Source organism: Marmota marmota, unplaced genomic scaffold (assembly GCF_001458135.2).
Source record: "Marmota marmota marmota unplaced genomic scaffold, marMar, whole genome shotgun sequence".
In the NCBI taxonomy this organism is placed as follows: Eukaryota; Metazoa; Chordata; class Mammalia; order Rodentia; family Sciuridae; genus Marmota; species Marmota marmota.
Window position 1 is genome coordinate 30,056,432 of NW_026000108.1, and position 20,784 is coordinate 30,077,215.

Below are 20,784 nucleotides of genomic sequence, written 5' to 3' on the forward strand. Positions count from 1 at the left end.
TCCTCTTTCAGCTTCCACTATGTGAAAGCATAAGGCCCTCACAAGATGAGTGGCCACCCCCACCTCCCCATCTTGAACTTTGGATCTCCACAACCATGAGGCTAAATAAACTTTTCTTTTATAAATTATCCAGTCTTGGGTATTCTGTTTATAGCAACAGAAAACAGACTTGAGACACAAACGTGCTTTAAATTTTTAAATAGGATAAAACCTCACGACTCATCACTTGGGGGTAGTCAGGAACAGGAATGTAACCACATTAAATAGTTAAATAATAAGTCAATGATTCTGGAGCAGTATGATTACTGTCCATGCCTTTAGTGACCACATCCATGGACATAGTCTTTGCAGCCTCACAGGGACAATAGGAAGTTTCTGGTAAGGATCTAGAATTCTTTTGGGGGCAAAATGTAATAGCCTTCTCCCGCCCACATTCCACCCAGGCGGTGGGAATGGGGTTCCCCTCAGTGGAATGGGCTGGCTGAGAAAAGCTAAGAGAAATGAGCGAAAAAACCACAGAACACAGAAAATTTCAAAGCAGGGGCAGGATGAGGCAAACTGATCAGATGGATTAAGCTGGCAAAATGGCCCCTGCGTCTGCTTTTTTATATTGGGAGACATCAAAGAGATTGTATAGAATGTTCCTTTCCAAAAAAGGTTAAAGGTGGGCTGTTCAGTTCCTGAACAGTTACGCCCATCTCCAGAGCTACTGTGAGGAACCTTCCTAGCAGAGCGGAGGGAAAGCTCGTGTGCACTGGGCAATCTATTGCTATGGGAGAGCAAGGGAAAGTTCCCAGTGCCAAGCCTATCTCTCCCTGGCATCCATGCAGAGAGATCCTCATGTGTTTTACAGATGGCTTCCAGCAGCCTCCCCTCTTCTGCATCTCCAGCTCAGTGTAAGTGAAAAGATCTCAGCAGCTTCCTCCAGCCTGAACTTCACCTTAACATGAAGTGACATCTTGACCTGCACTTACCACATGACTCACCTTCAACAGTCACATACAATCACCTACGTCATAAAGCAGAGAAGTTCCCTGTTAAATCCTAGTGGAATCTTGGCTGGGAGTTACCCAGAGGACTGACTGACATTATCCTACTAAATTTCTAATGTATTGACGACAGGACACTTGCCAAGTTCAATAAGACCTGTCCTCCTTCAAGGAATGGGTTCTGTCCAGGTGAATGATCAGGATGGTGACAAATACAAATCTACAAGAAAAGTATTTAAGGAATGCTTGAACAAAGTAAGGATGCTCGACACCAAGAGACAATACATAATCATTGCCCAGTTGTTTAAATGCTGTCTGGTTGAAGAAAGCAGGATTAGGGATCTTGCTGGGTCAGTGGGGGTGGGGGTGGAGGGTATCTTTCTAGTGTGAATTAAAGGAGAGTAGGAACTGTTTAGGGAAGGATGATGTCATCCCAGTGACTCAGGAGTGAGTCTGAGGCAGGAGGACTCCAAGTTCAAGGCCAGCCTCTGCAAATTTGTGAGGTGCTGTCTGTCTCAAAAACAGAAAAGGGCTAAAGATGTAGCACAATGGGAAACTCTTGGGTTCAATCCCCAGTACTGAAAAAAATACAAAACAGATAAACTTGGGAAGGTTAAAATTTTAAACAGTTAAAAGCAGACAGCAACTAATGGGTCACTGTGATCACCAATAGTTGGGCTCCATCAAGAGGGTATGAGAGGGGCTGGGGATGTGGCTCAAGTGGTTGCACGCTCACCTAGCATGCGTGAGGCACTGGGTTCGATTCTCAGCACCACATAAAAATAAAATAAAGATATTGTGTCCACCTAAAAACTAAAAAATAAATATAAAAAATAAAATAAAAGTGTTGTGGCCATCTACAACTAAAGATATTTTTTTTAAAAAAAGGGGGGGGGGTGGTATGAGAGAAAAACTGACGGGCTGAACTAGAAAGTCCATGATTTGACATTGGTGGCTTCTGATTGGTGTAATTTCTAGCTAGAATTCAATTGACGGTTTCTCATTGGTTAAATCACTGCCGGTCAATTGGTGGTTTCTGGTTGGCGAAATCTCTAACTAGCGATCAAGGCAATTTCTGATTGGTTAAACTTTCCCCAGGCTCTGACCATCCCCTGGGTTACCTTTCAGTTTGCTCATGTGGGAACCCAAGGCTCTGGAGCTGTCTCAACCTGGTGGCCCCCTGGTTTAATCAGGTTTGCATTGTTGTGACTGAAAGGCCTAAAACGAAGAGTTTTAGAGGAGGAAACATTTATTTGGCTCACACAGTTTCAGAGGTTTCAGTCCATCATCCACTGACTCCGTAGCTCTGGGCCCAAAGTGAGGCAGGGCATCCTGGCAGAAGGTCATGGGAGGGGAAAACAGCACCAGATACAGCAACTAGGAAACAGAGAGAGAGAGAGAGAGCTCCCCTCACCAAGGACAAAATGGAAATCCCAAAGGCATGCCCAGTGACCTACTTCCTGCAGCCACACCCCTTCTGCCTACAGTTACCACCCTGTTCAGTAGATCCATCCACTGTCAGGCTACATCTCTGATAATCTAATCATTTCACTTCCGAATGTTCCTGTATTGTCTCACACGTGAACTTTTGGGGGACACGGCGTCACTAAACTATAGCACCTTCCAATTCCTTCTTCTTAGCAATGGGCTGAGTTGGTAGTCAACACGTATAAACATGTAAGTTAAACTGCTAGGGACCAGAGTATGCACCAAACTCAACGGTGAAGTGCCCCTCGCGGGCACATTCACTTTAAGATGTGTCAACCAAACCTGTTGTCTTCTATCAGAGCAGGTCATGGTCGCAGTTGATAATGTCTCTGTATGTACAGAGAGAGATTCCCAAACTGGGATGACGGATGCTGTAAATGAGAACTATTTTTAAACTTATGACCTGGGGGTGGGAGACAGGGGCCAGTCCTCAACAAGTGGAGACAAGTCGACTGCTGTGAATGCTTCTGCGCTTGACATCCTGGTTTTGCCTTCCCTCCAGCATGGGGTAGTCGTTAAAAATAGAAGGCAGAACAGGCTCTTCCTGCTCCTAGATCATGTCCTTTGCATGCACATATTAATGCATTCGATGCTTCCTCCTTCTCTCAAGATTCAGAAATTCCATCCACTCGGGGACTAGCATCTAAAGACTCCAAGCCTTGCTGCTCTTCTCCAGAAGAGACCTGACCTGCTGCTGCCAAGCCCAACAACTCGCCTCGGTGACAGGCCTGCTGGGCTGCGCTCAGGCCATCTCTCACCGGAACTGCAGACCCCAGCACTTTCAAACCAGCTGCCACCCGATCACCGCCAGTGCTCACCTCCAGGCCCAATGCGCAACCCTGCGCACTCTGATCGCTGCCCAAGACCCTTCTCTGCTTGGATCTCAGTCCATGACCGGACTGGGAATTCTTCCACTTGTGTCCTGGGCACCACAACCAGAGAAGGCATTGTGAGATAGTTTTTGAAAGAATAGGAGGATCTGAGGTCTGCTCCCAGCTGTGGCCTTAGCCTCTCTCACCTTTCACATGCAACTGGCCACGGTGAAACCCTCTCCATCTGCCTGTCCTATCCTCTGCCACCATCCTGGCCCAGTGCAGGCCTCTTTATTTCTTGCTTGGGATGCACAAGGTACCCTCACTCTCTCCCTCCCCAGGCACCCAAGCCATCCTTCTAAAACTAAGATCTGATCTCATTTAAAATCTTTCAATGGCCCTCCTTGCACCTGGATTTGGTTTTACTTAATTCAGCCTTGCCTCTTGTAAAGCCTCACCTATTACCATTGAAGTGTGTGTGTGTGTGTGTGTGTGTGTGTGTGTCCACCCTAACACTCTTCGAACACTTTCCAGATTCTGACTTTGATGGATTCACAAGGTCTTCAGGGAAGTATTCACCAAACTCCAATTTACCCCTCAAAACCCCCCTCAAAAGTAAAGGCTTTGGGGGGTTTTCCTCGGGTGAACTCCACTGACTCTCTTCACAGAAACACTCTTAATTCCTTCCATGGCCCCATAGTCCTTGTGTTTTCTCAGTTATTAGAACTTATCACCCTATATCATCAGTTTGCCCCACATGTCTTCTTCACTAGATCTCAGATGTCCCTCCCAAACATATTGCTACTCCAGGTGCCCAGCCTCCAGTCCCTAGGGCCAGGCACAAAGTGTACCTGGGTGTGCATTTGGAAGTATGTCAAAGAGGTGTTTGAAGGAGCCTATGAATAATAAGAACTAACACTAACTGAGCACTTACTATATCCCCAGCACTAGTCTATATACTTTACAAGTATTGATTGGTTGCTTCTCATCATCATAAAACATTTAACTATTAATCTCTTTTTACATATGGAAATTGAGACACTGACATAGTAATGTACCCAAGCTCACAAAGATAGGAAGCAGGAGAACTAATTTCAAATTCAGGCCATCTATCTCCAGAGCCTACTCTCTCGATTATCACATGCATCTCTGGATGGCCTCCAGGACATATTAGTGCTTTCTCTCAAAATTCGCCCCATACGTGCTTGCCCATATTCAGCCACCTTCTGGAATTCCCTCCCGCCATCCCAGGCCCCAGTCCCATCCTGGACTAGAAAATACTAATTCTTCAATAACTACAAGATCAGAATTCCTCCAAGGGGTGAAAGTGAGGGGTGGGTAGGTTTGACGGATTCTGTAAACAAGCGGTTTGGTATTTTTAAAAAAATATCAAATAGAACTTACATAAAGTAAAACCACGCTTTTTAATGCACATTCCAATGAGTTGGGCTTTGGTTTTGATGCTGGGGATTGAACCCTGCAGTGCTCTATCACTGAGCCACATCCCCAGCCCTTTTTATTTTTCAGTTTGAGGCAGGGCCTTGTTCAATTTTCAAGGTTGGCTTTGAATTTGCTATCCTCCTGCCTCAGCCTCCTGAGTCGCTGGGGTTGCAGCCATGTGCCACTGCACATGGCTCCAATGAGCTTTGACGAACACATACAGTATAGTCACAATCAAGTCACAGCTCGATTACACCTTTCCCTAAAATCCTCTTGGGCTCCTTTGTAGTCAACCCCACCTCCGGTCTATTGATTCCCTGTTTTTTCGCCTTTTGTATATGTCTGCAGCTGTTTTGAGTCTGACATCTCTTGCTTAGCACTGTGGGTTTGAGATTCATCCATGTGCCTACATGTATTTGTTCCTTTTAATATTGAATATGGATGTCCCATGATAGGCTTTATATATTCACCAGTTAAAGTCTATTTGATTATTTTCAATTTGGGAGCAAATATGAATAAAGTCACTATAAATATTCATATACAGGCTGTGCATTAACCTTTTTGTTGTTCATTTTTTATTTATTTATGTTTTTGTTCATTGTTCATTTGCTGAAGAGTGGCATTGCTAGATCATGCAGTAGGTGAACACTTGGCTCTTTAACGGCTTCTGAACTCCAGAGCAGCTGTGCACTTGCACTAGCAATAGATAAGGTCTCCACACCTATCCAGCTTGCTATCACCAAGTGCTTTGTCTCAGTCCACCTACTAGGTGGAGTGGAATCTCACTGTGGCCTTAATTTGTACTTCTCCTGTGACTTACAATGAGCATTTTTCAATGTTTTTATTTGCTGTTCATCTATCTTCTTCGGCGAAGATCTTTTCAAATAGTTTGCCCATTTTGTATTAGGTTGTTTGTTATTGTTCACTTTTGTTTATTTGCTTGTTTTAGTACCAGGGATTTATCCCAGGAGTGCTTAACGGCTGAGTCACATCCTTAGCCCTTTTTAATTTTTTTTTTATTTTTAATCAGGGTCTTTTTAGTTTATTATTATTATTATTATTATTATTTTTATGTGGTGCTGAGAATCAAACCCAGTGCCTCATACATGCTAGGTGAGCACGCTACCACTTGAGCCACATCCCCAGCCCGAGTCAGGGTCTTGCTAAGTTGATTAGGGCCTCACCAAGTTGCTGAGGCTGGCTTTGAACTTGAGATTCTCCTTCCTCAGCCTCCTGAGCTCCTGGGATGATAGGTGTACGCCACCATACCTGGCTGTTAGTGTCAAGTTTTGAGAAGTCTCTATATTCTGGACATTAAGGCTTGTTTTGCTAATCTTTCCACCCAGTCTATAGTTTATATTTTGACTTGGGGAAGTATTTAATTTTGATGAAGTTTATTAATTTTTAAAAAATTTTATGGAGCATACTTTTCCTGTTCTAAGAAATCTTTGCACAACCCAAAGTCATCAGGTTTTCTCTTATTTTGTCTTTCTCAAGATTTTTTATAGTTCACTTCTCCTTCTCACTGCCAAGTGCAATGGCAGAGGCTGTGGACCAGGACCCTGTGGGCAATACTTGCCCAGCACAAGCCCCAAAGATGCATCCTATCCCCATTTTCAATCAGTTGGGAGAGGATTATGGGGAGAAGGGAACAGAAGAAAGTGGTATTTAAATTCAAGACTGAAGTCCTAGCCTCATCTCCAAGGAGACCACCTTTGAAAAAACTCTGAGAATTGGACTGTGTAGAAAACTACCCAGGTCTCAGACTGGCCTCTGAGCAGCATGAGATTCATCAGACCAGAATAGTACCACACAAGTTCAAAAATGAAATTAATATTCCAATCACAGCCCACAAAAGTGGGCCAGGGTTTAGGTGTTTTCTAGACTAAACAGATTGCTTGTCTGCTAAGATAGAAGGTTCAACTGGAGTCTCCTAATACACAGATTTGAAACTATAATCCAGAGTTACTCTAAATAGGAAGAACCAGGAATATCTCACCCTGGTCGAGGAAAAAAAAAAAACAAAAAACAAGCACTAACTCCCAAATGACAGAAATGTTGAGATTATCTTATAAAGATTTTAAAATCACTATCATAAAAATTCTTCTTAAAGCAATTATAAATACATTCTTGGAAGAAATGGAAAACTAGAAAATCTTAGCAAAGCAATAAATGATATATATAAAAAAAGAGTCAAAAGACAAATTCTAGAACTGAAAAGTACAATATCCAAGGTAACAAAAACCTACCAAATGGGCTCAACAAGCCCAATAAAGGTTTGAGGAAGGGATCTGAAAACTCAAAGATAGATCAATGCAAATTGTCTAATCTGAACATCAAGGAGGATATAAGTTGACAAAAATGAACATAGCCTCAGAGACACGTGGCAGAAGGACAGAAGGTGTCATGCCATGTCACTGGGGTCCCAGAAGGGGAGAAGGAAGTGCAGGGCTAAAAATATTTGAAGAAATCACGTCTGAAACCTGCCCAAATTTGTTGAAGACAGAACCTGCTGCAGTCTGGCTGGGCACAAATCACCGAGCCGCCACAAAGCACTTGTATCTACAAACAGGAAACTTTATTGCCTGAACTCCAACAGCACACTCCACACACACTCCCCGGACACTCTCCGGAAAGCCACGGGGCTCCTCCAGGAACCACCAACCGGAAAATCCCTCCTCCAGCACTTTCCCAACCAATGCGAACGCTCCAGGAATCCCTGCGAGAACTCCAAAGTAGCACGAGAACTCCAAAGTAGCGGCCCAGTCCAGTAGGACAGTAAAGGTCTAATATACAATTGAATCAATCCAGCATCATCTTAATGGCTCGCCTCTCAACCAATATTATTGGCAAAATGCCAGGGGCCATTCCAACTCGGCTGTGGCTCTCAGCAAGAACCCAAGGATTTAAGAAACTTAGCAAACTCCAAAAAGGATAAATCCAAAGGCGTTCTCACCGAGACACGTCATCATCACACTGCTGAAAAACGAAGACCAACCACAAACAACAAAATGTGGAGTCAGACATAACATGCATGAAGCTTGATATTGAATTTTTATATAGTAAACTAGATAGATATTAGCTCCAGGAAGAGTAAGTGGTTTTATGAGAACTTTCAAAGGTATTTAATTGTAGGAAACAAATAAAACTTCCCAGGTTCCCCTCTGTCCAGTCCTGTCACCTTCACTGTCAGGAGTCTCCTTTATCACAGGTGTTGTTCCCATTAAACCACCTGCATGCAAATCTGTCTTTGAGTGCATTTCTAGGTGACCTGATACAGGTATGTGCCATTGGCATGGTGGCAGGGAAAGAGGACCCTGGTTTGCTCTTTCAGATGGTGGTGTGGTGAGACAAACAGTGGTGAGCTGGCTGGTGGATATTATTATTAAATGTACTCCCATTTTATACTTTATTTTAAATAGTTTGGTTTAGAATATGTGCATGAATATACATATGCTCTTTTTGTTCATTTTTCTTTCTTTCTTTCTTTTTTTTTTTTTCTTTAGAACAGGGTCTCACTAAGTTGCTTGAGTCCTTGCTAAATTGCTGAGGCTGGCCTCAAACTGGAGAACCCCCTGCCTCAGCCTCCTGCATCTCTGGGATTACAGGCAAATGCCACTGCACTTGGCTACATTTTGTTTTAAGAGATGGGGGAGTCTCACTCTGTTGCACAAGCTGACCTAACTCCTGAGCTTGTGGGATCCTCCTGCCTCAACCTCCTGAGTAGCTAGGACCACATGCAAACTGTGACCAGCTTTGGTTTTAGATATTTCAACATACAATGGGTCTTCATTTGAATTCTTGTGTCAGATCCCACGAATGTTTGGAGTGGTCTTACTCTTCTTGTTTCTATTACCATTTCTAGTTTCTGCTGTAGATGAACACTATTGGCTTTATTATATAATCTTGCATCTGGGAAACAGGCTATAGCATCTAATTAGTTCTATTCCTTTGCCTGATGGTGCTATGGGTTTATTGCTGTTATTGTTCTAATACTTGCAATAACTACAGTAATAACTATTTAATTTTTCCTCTCCATCCCCATATCTCTTATACTCTTCTTTCCTCTTATGATGTTGGCCAAATTACACAGCTCCATGTTAAGCATTAGTAGCAGCTAATGCTTCTTGACCCCATCATAAGCTGATCACCATCCTGATGATCTTTATGGAAACGTGACTAAACTTTCCAATAGCATGACTCTGTTATGGGATTTGGGGTACACAATCTTTATCTGAAAAAGAAGTTTCTTCCTTTTTTTAAGTAGTTATTCTTCTACTTGTTCTAGTTAATTATTATACATGACAGTAGAATACCTTTTGATATATTTGATACACAAATGGAGCACAATTTCTCCTTCCTCTAGCTGTACAGGGTGCTGAGTCACACCAGTAGTGTAAATTGTCTGTTTGCTGTTTGGTTTTTTTTTTTTCTTTTTATTTTGTTTTCTGAGCATTTCTAAAGTGAATAGGTATTGAAAAAATGTTCTTTCTTCATATTTTTAGATACTCCTAATTTTTCTTCCTTTGATCATTAATATGGTAAATGGCTGTGATAGATGTTTTCTAATATGCAGTCATCTTTGTATTTCTTATGTAAAGCCTGCTTGCATACAAGATACACACACACATTTTATGTATATATATATATATATATATATATATATATATATGAATATAGACATATATGTGTGTGTGTATACATATACACACACACATATATATGGCCAGTTTTATTTAGGATTTTGTATCTATGAAAATAAGTGAATGAGCTTACAGTTGCCTGATCAAGATTTCACTACCTTCCTAAACTATGTGGAAAGAAACAAAGACCGAACAGATGAGAATAAGCAACGGCTACTTGTTCAAAGCTGTGACAGCAAAGTCCACCACCACATGCAGTTTGGAAGAGACTCAAGGCAGGCAGCATGGAATAGACGTATATTGGAAAGAAGGTGTTATGGTTTGGATATGAGGTGTCCTGAAAAGGTTTCTGTTAGTGCAGGAACAGAGGTAAAATGGATTGTGAGAGCTCTAATCTAATCAGTTCATCATTGCTTGAATGGACTGGATGGTAACTGTAGGTGGGTGAGGTGTGACTGGAGGAGGTGGGTCATTGCAGGTATGCCCTAAAAGGGTGCATTTTCCCTATGGCCCCTTCCCCATACCCCTTTCTGCTTCTTGACCCCATCACGAGCTGAGCAGCTTACCTCTGCTGGGCCCTTCCCCCATGATGTGCTGCATCATCTTGGACCCAACGCAGTGGAGTTGGCTGTCTTTGGACTGAAGCCTCTGAAACTGTGAGCCCCAAATAAACTTTCCCTCCTCTAAGTTGTTCTTGTTAGGTAGTTTAGTCACAGCGATAAAAAGCTAACTAAAACAGAAGGCAAGGCTTTGGGTGGGCCCTGGCTGGAGGCTGTTGGCCCGGGGACACAGTGGTTGTTCTAGTAGAAGGAGACACCCCATGCAATGGCTAGGGTGCACGTTTAGTTTTTCCTAGTTTGTCTTAAGTTGGAAGCAGGGTCAAAAATTAGGGAATCTGTCAATTATTAATCAAGTCCTAGTTATTGTTGGCTAGAGACAGTGGCTTGACTTCCTCAAATTCTGGTTTAGAGATGGCAGCCTGATTTCCTAAGCTGGTGACTGTAGGTAATATGTTAGCTTCCTGCCTAGTTGCTGAAATGGTGGGTCAGAGTTTTATTTTTATATGCCATCAGGCTGTTATCTGATTATTTAGTGATTCTCAACTGAGTTGGTCAATTTTGAGACTTTTTCAGTTTTCTGGAATATCTTATAAAAGATAGAATCCTCCCTGAAAGTTTTTTAAAATTTTCCTTAAAAATTGGCTGAGCAAAATCCTGGGAGGAGGGGATATTTTATTCCTTTTTTGAGTTTTTTAAATAGTCATTATTCTATTTTTTCTTCCATCAATTGTTGTCTTTTATGTTTTTCCAGAAATACATCTGGTTCTTCTAAATTGTCACATTTATCAAAGAACAGTCATTGCAGCATTTTATAATGCTTTTAATCTCTAGGTCCATAGTTATTTTCCTTTTTATTATATTATGTATATTCATGTATTCTTCTTTCTTTTCTTGATCAGTCTTGCCAGAACACTTGCTTCTCAATGATTTCTCCAACAGTCAAGCATGCTTTGTTTGTGCTTTGTGTTAGTTTATTAGCATCTAATTCCATTAATTTCTGTCTTTATTATTTCCTTCTTTCTTGTTTTAGTTTGCATTGTTGCTATATAGTTTTTAAATCTCTTGACATAATTGCCTAATTCATTTGTTTCCAATTTCCTTTATTTTTTTGCTTTTTAAATATGTGTTTAAAATTATGGATTTCTCTCTAAGTTTGGCTTCGATTTGGCTCCTTACGTTTTGGCACACAGGATGGGTAGCCCTTGGAGTAGGGCATTCTGCCCACTCTACCAGGCCTGGATGAGGGGTGGTCAAAGGCTCTCTACAGAGGGGGAAGAGAGGCTGTTTTTTATACAAAGGGACCTTCCACTCACTCTTCACCAGCCCTCAGGGTGCTATTGCCCAGAGCAGGTGTCTCTTTCTGATTCAGAGATACCTTGTTGGGCAGTGAGAAGCCCAATGGGCAGTTACTGCTAGGCCCTACCTATTTTGTTTTATATATATATATATATATATATATATATATATATATATATATATATATATTAACCCAGAAGCAACTTAGTAGCATTTTATTCAGTTTCCACATATCTGGAGTTTGGACTCAATGATATACTAGAGTAGGTAGGAGAAAATGGACTCATGAAAGTGAATAGACTCTGTGGGTTCTTGATAGGTAAAAAGTAGTGGCAGAAATTAATGCAGAAAAGACAAGCTACTTAGGAAATGATGCGTAGACAGGATCACTATTAGAGAAAAAGCTGAATTTGCTATCTAAAGATAGATGTCTGATGTAAAAGAAAGATACTAGAATCTAACTGAAAGCAACATAGGAGCCCATCATGAAGTGGTAAGTGGGAGAGATTTCTTCCATGAGGCTGAAAACGTATAAACCATATGGCAAACTTTTGATGAATCTGACTGTATCAAAATTAATTTTTGTCAGCAAAGTTAGCCGTAGTTAACAGAATGGGAGAAGATATTTCCACTGTTTTACAAGAACAGTACAAATGTAAATATATAAATGTAGATATATTGGCCTCAAAACAGTGTTGAGTGAGAAAAGTAAGGAACAATACTAATGTCTGCCGCAGTCCAGCTGCAGCAAAATAACCGGGGGGGGGGGTGACGAATAACTTGTGTACGTTGATACAGCAGGAGTGGAAGCCGTTTATTGTAGGACAACAGAGGTATTTATACATTCCACACAGCTTATCTTAATTAGCATAAACTAGATACATCAGTCAATCAATAAGGAATCTCCACACTTAATGGCTCGCTGGCGTTACTTCACAAACCACTCCCTCTGGCATTTTGCCAGGCGCCATCCAGACTTGTTTACAGACTCTAACAAATATCACATACCATTACTAGAAATTAGATACACACAATCATACAGAACAAAGCTATGTGTTATACAAGAATACATGCTTATAAGTCACAAAGTAAACACATGAAATAAATGTCAAGGGGAGTAGGAGACAGAGATAAGGGACTAATAAAGAGGGAGAAATATGCCTCAGTTCAGGGTGGGTGGTGTAAAGCCATCTTTAGTCCATACCTGAGTAACTCAGTTCTATGTCTAGCTATTCCTGTCTTTTATGGCTTAGATATGAGGTGTTTCCCAAATGCTCACATATGAGCTAATGCAAGAATGTTCAGAGGGAAGATGATTAGATTTTGAGAGGTGTAACCTAATTGGTGGATTAATCCACTGATATGGATTAACTGGGTGGTAATTATAGGCAGATAGGCTATGGCAGGAGGAGGTGGGTCATTGGGGACATACCTTTGGGGCTTGTATTTTGTCCCTGGTGAGCCGAAAGCTCTGTCTGCTTCCTGTTTGTCATGTCCTAAGCTGCTTTCCTCCTCCATGCTCTTCTGCCATGATATTCTGCCTCACTTTGGCCCCGAACAATGGAATCAACCATCTATTGACTGATACCTCTGAAACCGAGGGCCCCAAATAAACTTTTTCTCCTCCACATTGTTCTTGACAGGTCTTTTGGTGACAATGACCAGAAAGCTGACATGCTAGCTATTGAATTATGTTAGCTACTTTCTACCACAACCGCCTGGAAAATCCATGTGATGCTGTGCAACCCAGCCTAAGTTTGTTGTATTGCTTTTTCAATAAGAAAAAGCTTTCAACTCACCAGAACTTCCTTCTTACTAACAATAAAATGGTTAAGCAAAAGGCCAAACTGAATATTCAAAATGAGAAAGGAGTCATCTGTCTAATTTTCTTTTACAGGCCATTCTACCCTATTAAAGAATGGAGTGAACAATTGGTTGTATCTGAGGTTTTAATTAGACCAAATTTAATATGCTTACTAGCCCTTTGCCTGCCAAGCACTGCAAAAATCACTGCTGCCGATTTTACAAGAATTTAATACATGGGAAGACAAGTTGGCTGGGATTAAATAGGAGATTATCTTGCTAAGTGAGAATGGAAAAAAAAATTCAGGAGAATTACAACCTTATTGGAAGGGGTGGAAGAAAGGAGGATGGGTGGGCAAGGATAAGGATGGGCGAGCAGCCAACACTGGAAATGAGGTTCAGAAATGCCGTGTAATTTAGTCAGGGGCAGGTCCAGGTTTTGTGAGGCCTGATATTCACTCATTTGGTGGTAAAAGGGGGAAGGATTAGGAAAAGCCTATAAAAAATGAATACAAAATCAGTTATGATTATGAATATTTATTTTGATGAGGTCACAATAAATCACAAATTTTGAAAACTGATAGATAAGTTAAACATGACAAAATCTAGAAAAATCTAGCATCTCTTGTTGACCTGCCTACTTATCTCTTTTTTTTTCTACTTATCTCTATAATGCATATTTTCTATGTTTTTTGGCTGCATAATATTATAGACTCTTTTCTAAGACAATCATTTTGGAATATTTTGTACATGAAAAGATAAAGATAAATCTATCTTTCCCCTACTATGAATGATTAAAATTTCTTTTTTTTATTATTAATCATTATATAATTAAACATGAGACTTTACAAACTGATATACTCACTTTTGTATGAGTGCCGCAGGGTCATGCCCTATAACTATAATTTCTGACAAAATCTATTTCCCATTGTTATGGTTTAGATATGAAGGGTCCCCCAGAAGCTCATGCAAAACAATGCAAGAATGTTCAGAGGTAAAATGATACATTATCAGATATGTGACTTAATCAGTGGGGTAATCCACCCATATGGATTAACCTGGTGGTAGCTATAGGCAGGTGAGTGTGGCTGGAGGAAGTAGGTCACTGGGGGCATGCCTTTTGAGTTTAGATTCTGTCCCCCATGAGCAAAGCTCTCTCTGCTTCCTGGTTGCCACATCCTGAGCTGCTTTCTTCCGCCACACCCTTCCACCGTGCTGTGCCACCTCACCTTGGGCCCAGAGCCACAGAGTCAGACAACCATGAACCGATCCTCTGAAACTGTGAGCCAAGATAAACTTTTCCTCTGCTTTTAGTTGTTCTTGCCAGGTATATTGGTCACAGTGATTCAAAAGCTGACTAAAACACTCATGATTCTGTCAAAAAGGAAAAAACATAAATGATTCATTTTTAATTTGTAACATTATTAGGTCAATTCTTGATAGGAAAGAACTGTTTGGACCAGATGTTAACGATAACTACACCCCTGCTTACAAAATGACACAACTGGTGACTGGAAGAATGTTCTATGGTCAACCTCTCTGTCTCTACACATTTCAAGCCTTGCTCTCTTCTATTGGCACATCTAGGCTAGATGCCACAGGACATACCTTTTCTTTCTTTTTTTCTTTCTTTTTTTTTCGAGTGAAAGGAGGAGTTTATTTGAGAGTTTACCTCAAGAAACACTGGTAAGAGAGTTGAAACATGAGAAAGGGAAGAAAAAGAAGTCAATAAAGGCCACATTATTGATCAAGTTACCCCTGTGGGCAATCAGTTGGAAAAACTAAACAAACAGCACAAGGATTTTCAAAACCAATCAGATTCTCACAATAGTAGTTCCTGGTATTTAGTTTCCGACTCTCTGAGCTAGTTGTTAGAACTTGCAATAAGCTTTTACCCTGAAATCGCATCCTCACAGGACATATTGGAAAATAACCTCTGGCCTGCAGCTTCCTGACACCAACCAGGTGCAGTCAGCACAGGATGCACTGACAACAACTTATATGGGTGTGACACAAGACATGACTAGAGCCCGATAAGCCCAAATGAAAGGACATTTCCTAGTTCATATTCCTTTAGGTGAACCCCAAAAGTGCAGACAGCTGCTCCAGGCCAAGTACATGAAGGAAAGTCCAGGCGACCAATGTGCAGTGAAAATATTGCATGTGTTTCTGCAAAAGTCCAGGGAGCACAAAACTGGGCTCCTGCCCGAGCAAGGAAGGTCCCTGAAGCTGCAGCTTTTCACCTACATAGGAAATCCACCTCCGACCTGGTGGGGCTGCACAGTAGATAATGAAGCCCATCTGGGTCCCATAAGAGAAATCCAGACTCCAACTCCCTACCCTGAGGTTCTGCTTCCTCAGTGGAAAGGGAAGTGATGGGAAGCAGGTGGGGCAAGGTGAGATGGCAGGGAGCAGAGGACAGAGGGATCTAACTGGGCCCTCTAACATCATTTTTTTTCAGGTTAGCTGGTCTGGGCAACCACCTTTTAAAGTCTCCTGTGGTTCTGAGAAATGACAGCCAAGCTCACCTTTTCCAAGTTGTAATCATTCCCTTTAAGACCACCAACATACCCCACCTGCTTCTTCCTCTGGGCACCTGTTCTGACCACTTTGAAATAAGGAGCTCATGTGCACACAAAGCCTTGTTTGCCTGTGAATTACTACCCTGAGGGCAAACATGAACTCAAGGGCGGAACCTAGCCATTGGATCTGGGTTTGGTCACTGGGAAGTTGGAAATCTTTCCTCTTTCGTCTTCTCCCTGTATTCTAGAATGGAGGCAATTCTATTTCTACCCATCTCCCAGACGCACAGCTCAGGAGAATGATGAAATCCATGCAATGCACTTGGAGTTTGTGGGAAGCTCCTTAAATCTGAAGGATTTAAAAAACTAAAAAACAAGCCTTTATTTCTGCATTGCTGGAGACTTGATTTTCCAACTGCGACCCTGAGATGCTATTTTAACTATCAAATACCAACTAAATAATATTCTTAAGACAATTGCAAGCCTTGTCATCAAATCTGTCTCTGTTTGACACCTCTGCTCCTAAGTGCCCAAGACTCCATGCAATTCCTCTCTTGTACCTTGCTGTCGTGTGCCATTCTGGCAAGTCATTCAACCTCTCAACCTCTCTGAGCTTCCGTTGCCTGGGCTGCCAAATGAGGAGGGATCATAATTAGCTGATAAAATGGTTAGGACCTTGACCTTGAGCATGCTGCAAGGGCTGTACCACTGAACTACATGAGCCACATCCCCAACCCCTAAAATGGTGTTTGTCAAGTGCTTAGTGCAATATAGTCCTTTGCTTAATAAATCATAGTTATTTTCACTATATTATTATTAGTGATTTCAGAAAGAATAAAAACATGCAAATGAGAAGAGGAGACCCTAGAGATGTTGTGGCTGCAGAGGAAGGACCTTCTCAAACACTTGTCATAAACAGGAAGATTGGTAAAGATCTTTTAGAAAGTAATTTGATAGTGTTTATCAAAATTTAATTCGTACATATCTAATTTCTAGGGACTTGCATACTAAGCTAAACTCATTTGATTAGGCAACAACTGCCAGGTTTTAATAAAATTCAGTTGACTCCAGTGAATAGAGGTAAAGGCTCCAAACTTCATATTAAGAGCCGCACACCTCAACTATAGGTTTCTGATTGGGATACTTCAAATGCTGACCCACTGTCCCTAGGGTGACAACAAGATAAGCTGTTTAGACTCTCTGCTAACACTCATGACAGATATGGCCAGTCCACCCTTTGGATTCATGCTGCCTCTTTCTAATTATGTCTTTGTAGGGCAGGAAAAAAATCCCTTTCTTTCTTTGTTTTTAGGTTTTCAGCTGGGACTCTGTAACAAGAGACAGGTTAACAAGACAAAAGAAGTTTATTGACATGTATCTCATATGCATGGGAGACACTCAGGAGCTGTAACCCAGACAGCTGGAATTTGGGCTTCTGTCATATCCTTTAAAAACAGCATCAATACATTTCAGAGAAGTAACAAGACAAGGAAAAGGCCTTGGGTTTCTAGGGTGAGAAATTATAGGATGATAACTCTAAGGAGGACTAGGAAGATTGGAGCCGGTAGGGAAAGTTTGTGGTGCAGTTTGCTATCTCTGGACTGGTAAGGACAGACATTGGTGGTTAACTTCTGCACAAGTTTATGTCCTGCTTTAAGGAAAACAGGGAGAGCAGAGAGCTTTCCTTGTATTTGCTTTTTCCAAATTGCCTTTGGCCTAAATAACCCTTACGCCACATTTTGGGTGGCAAATTCCTCTCCCCTTTACCTTTCTGAACTGCACATCCTGGAAAACTAAAACATTTCTTAGACTCTCTTACATGGCTAAGATTTGGGACGAGAATCAGGTTCCACCAAAGGCAAGTCAGATGAGTTGCAAAATATCACCCTTTCATCGATAAAGGCTAAACTGAAGAATACACTTAGCATGAGGTCCCGATGGCCTGCAACTGAAGCCCAGGATCTGGCCAGGTTACTGCCAGATCAGGGCAACACAGAACAGGTAGTGGCCTTGCCCTAGTGGGGGCAAGGGAGGGATGACCTGGTAACACTTAAGGGATGTAGAAGCAGAGGAGATTTGTGTCTCTTGCAGATAGCTCACTCTCCTGAGCTGAACACACCCTTTATTGTTTCCAAATTCGCCAACCAGGTTAAGCCACCTCCTTTTGCTCCTAGCCACCACAGAAAGTGAGAGGGAGAGAGAGAGAGAGGTCACTTCACATGGAGAATCATCAAGAGGGTGAGAAGGGCAGGGAGTCTGGTGTCTAGGGTCAAAGAGAACTGTCATGGCTTCTTCCACAAACTCCTACTGTTTAAAATTAATTTCTATAATGATACCATATTGTTGTGCAATTGGTACAGTTACAAAAGAAAGAAAGCAATGTGTGGAAGGAAAAGTCATATGAATTTTACTTCTGTGTAGGATGGAGTAACCTATAGCAGATCAAAGCTTCTGCCAAGAAAAACTGGAAAAACTAGGTACAATTTGGGGGAAAAGAACTTTCAAAAGCATCGTCAGACTAGATGAAGCAAGAGGACTGGGAGGGGTGGACTCTGGAGCAGTGAGAACCACAGAGCAGTGAACTGCTAATTGGCAACCACGTTCCCAGGGGACTCCTCAGCTGCCAGCGCAGGGGCCAAGTCACTTCCTGCCACCCTGTCTAAAGCAGCGCTCCTCCTTGATTCTCTGCCACGGCCATTTCATAGCATGCACTGAATTTGTAACTAAATACCAATTTAACCTGTCTCTCCATCTGGACTGTGAACCTCTGGTGGGCAGGGGCAACTGTCTTCCTTATATCTCTGCTGTATTCCAGCCCTGCCCTTGCTGGACAGGAGGGGCTTAGGCTTACTTGTCCCACTGAATTGAACTGAAACAGTGAGTGCTTGCTGGCGTTTTCAGATATCCTGGATTCCTGGAGGCCAAATTCCCCTGAGGGCTTTTTCAATAAGGTCAAACCCCAGCACTTTCCAATTAAAATTGCATCTGCTGGGTCTTGCTCTAACACCTCCAGGGCTGGAAGTGGGTGGGGTCGAGAGCCCTGTCACTCACACTCTGACTCCCAGGCCTCACCCAAGCCAACGCCCTGAGAGCCCTAGGCCCTTCTCTCCTTAATTGCAGGAGGTGCTGAGGCCCTAACAGAAAGAGTCTAAGAGCTGTTCTGAGGCCCTATCAGGCATCCAGTTTTCTGTTTAACTCAACCATTGCGCAGTCTCTCCAAAGTCCTGGAGGCTCCTCAAACCCACCTGTTCTTCAACCCCTTCCTCAAGTTTGTAAAACCAGGCTCTTCACCTCCAGTCCCTTAGCCAGGCCTCTGAACACCTGCTCCTCCTAGTGAAGACTGTGTCTAGGGAAAAACCTACATGGTGCCACCTAAGCTTAGCTTCAGAATAAAGTTTGATGTTCTCAGAACATTATCTCTGTTTGAAGTCCTCTCCAGGTATAGAAAGTCCAAGAGTAAAGCCAGAAAAACCCAGCTGCAGCCCTGGTTCTGATGCTGTGTGACCTCAAACCATCTGTTTTTTTGATGGGACTCTGACTTTTGTTTTGTTTATTGAGGTTTTATTATTTTTTTTTTGTTTTGAGACAGGGTTCTGCTGTTGTCCAGGCTGCTCTCCAACACCAGGCTCCAAGAGCCTCTTGCCTCAGTCTCCTGTCATTCACCTTGAGTTTGGTCCTCTGATGGTGTAAAGTAGAGTCTTAGATCTTTTTCTGAATACCCTGAGCTGTGAGGTTCAGGGAAACAGATGTACGTGGTTCACATTTTCATGGGGGCCTAAAACCTTGATGTGAGCACAAAAATGTGTGGGCAACACGGAGACCCGGAAAATGGCAGGAGAGCCTCAAGCTCCCTCAGTGTTTCTGCAGCCCCAGGAGGGCCTGAGTTCCAGTTGTCATTGGTGCTTTGGGTTGCCTGGTTACTTGATCCTGGACCCAGCCCAGTACCCGGTTGTAAGGAGCTTGCTAAGTGCCTACGAATTGAGTTCAACTGGAGCTTTCAACCAATGACGCAAGGTCTCAACAGCTTGGCCATTGAGTGCAGTGCTCAGTAATGTCTCCTCAAGTGAAGTTAGTAAATAAAAGCTAGTAAGGCACAGTGACGTGGACTCAGAATTTGGGATTCAGGATCAGATAATCCTGGGATCAAATCCCAGCTTTGCTTGTTTCTCCCCGTGCCCTGGGCCTCCAGGCTGTAGGGGACCTACTGCCCAGGGTTCTTATGGGACTGACACAGAATCACGCTGTGAAATCTGTTAGAAACTACCTTGGTCTGGAAAGTATTCCGGGTCTTTCTCTCTCACACCAGCTGAAAAGAAAGGTGTTCTTTTTATTTTTATTTTTTTTGGTGTAGGGGAAGGTGTCCTTAACTGCCCCACTTCTTACAGGTGAAGAAGTCGAGGAACCAAGACAGGGAGTGACATCTCTGGCAGAGCTAGTGAGCTAGTGCCAGGACCCTGAGGGAGTACTGTGGCCCGTGGGGAGCAGAGGCGAGCTCTCCCTGCTGCCCCTGTTGCACTGACAGCAGAGGAAAGGGAGGGCCAGAGCATTTAAGTCCCCATAGTTACCCCACAACAGTGTGGCCACCTCCTGGGGCCCCAGCAGTCAGAAGTGGGCCGCAGGCCCCATGGCCAGTTTCTTGGTTTCTCGCAGCTTTCACAGAGGCCTGGCCTGGGCAGCCACACCCAGAATTCTCACCACACCCTGCAGTCCTGCCACCCAGAAGTTCTTGCCACACCCTGCCTTCTCCAGGAAGGTAAACAGGGCCCCAAGAAGGGCTGCATTGTGTGCCTGCCACCACGTCCTTGAGGGCCTTGAGGCTGCAGGACCAGCACTGATAAATGCCAACAGTAAATGCCAGAATGGAGGCCCTCTTGAACTTCAGCTGACCTCAGCTCCATGCCAGTTAGCACAGAGGACAAGTGCCTGGGAACCCGATTCCAGGAGAGTAAACGGCCTCGTGGCATCTGGTTGCTACCTCGAAGGAGGAAGTTCATGTGGGGAGGTGGCAGGAGGGGCACCCTGATCTCTCGGGGAAGACAGGGATTTGCCAGTGTCACCAGAGCAAAGAAGAAACTTCCAGGCCACCAGTACAGATCCCAGTGGTGAGCGATGGCACGATTCCTTTCTGCAGGAAAGACTTCCCGTGGGCCACACACTGGCCTCAGATTTTACACAGGTTCATTGGTGGAATGCCCTCAACCACCCTGTGAGGCAGATGCCATTATTTTCAT